Genomic DNA, 1049 nt, shown 5'->3' with positions numbered 1-1049 from the left:
GGTCCTCATTTAATCGTTTTTTCTATATTTAAACATATTTTAATTAGAAAAGCTATAATTTTGACTTAAAATAATTATCACCATTTTATATTCAGGGTTAGTTTCCCTTTAATATTTCAAATATTTACTTTTAAAACCACTTTGACTTTAGTTTTGCTTTTAAAAATGCTAGTTTGACCCAGGTCCACATATTCCTCAAAATCTTCATCATAGACCTAATAATGACCAATTTTAGCGGTTTTTAAATTTTATTGTCTCTAAGAGTATCAGCTTCCTTTAATATTAAAATAATCGAAGACATGCGGGCAACTCTACTCTTAATAAAATTGATATGATACTACTATAATAGGGATTGGTTATGCATATAGGAAGGTTTCACGTGATATGATAACTTCCTCTATCACATTCATTTTGCCTTCCAACTCTATATGGGATAAAACAGACAGGTGCTCCTACAACTTCCCTATAGATACCTGTTGAGAAGGGATGGCTCGCTGAAGAGAGCGAGAAAGAGAGAGAGAAAGGGAGCCAGAAAGAGAGAGAGAGAGTTATATACAAAAGTCTATTTAATAATTAACGTCGTGGAGTCTTGTTCGTGAAAATTAAACGTAAAGAAAAGGCTTATATTAGTTTCTATACATCGTGCAAACTTCATATAGGATAACAATTTTGTTGGTTGAACATATCTGAAAACCATATCTGGTTTGACCTAGTTTAATATTCAGGAAGCCCTAATACTTAAAGAATATCTAAAAAGGATATTACCTGATAAACTTTATCCGGACCCACGAAGTCCTGTAGGTTTTCATCACATTTTAAATGTTCCAAAAACGCTGAATATGTGTTATCTTTGATCCGAATTTTCTTTTTTTTTGTTCTCCAAAACACAACAACAACAAAGTTCCATTTTCATCCTTGTTAATAATTATAAGACTATTTCCGCAGATTTAATTTCAAATATTCGAAATAGTTTTTGTCCGCTCCTCTAAATCCACTCTTTCCGAGATTTTCTCGAATACTGGTTACTGGTATCTATGCTAGTACCATAG

At 32.0% G+C, this 1049-nt stretch overlaps 1 long non-coding RNA gene across 1 annotated transcript; it reads right to left on the bottom strand.

The window, feature by feature from the left end:
* LOC149640199 (uncharacterized) lies at positions 1-844 on the bottom strand. The gene is made up of 3 exons (XR_016372234.1): positions 766-844; positions 129-215; positions 1-22 (listed from the first exon to the last, which is right to left on the bottom strand). It is a non-coding gene; the product is annotated as an uncharacterized LOC149640199 (long non-coding RNA).
* Positions 845-1049: the final 205 nt, after the last annotated feature.

Source organism: Phalangium opilio, unplaced genomic scaffold, assembly GCF_054372755.1.
Source record: "Phalangium opilio isolate 3A_F unplaced genomic scaffold, DU_Popi_V2 ptg000093l_1, whole genome shotgun sequence".
NCBI classification, from domain to species: Eukaryota; Metazoa; Arthropoda; class Arachnida; order Opiliones; family Phalangiidae; genus Phalangium; species Phalangium opilio.
Note: the sequence above shows the minus strand (reverse complement) of the source record. Positions and strands in the feature narration are given on the sequence as shown.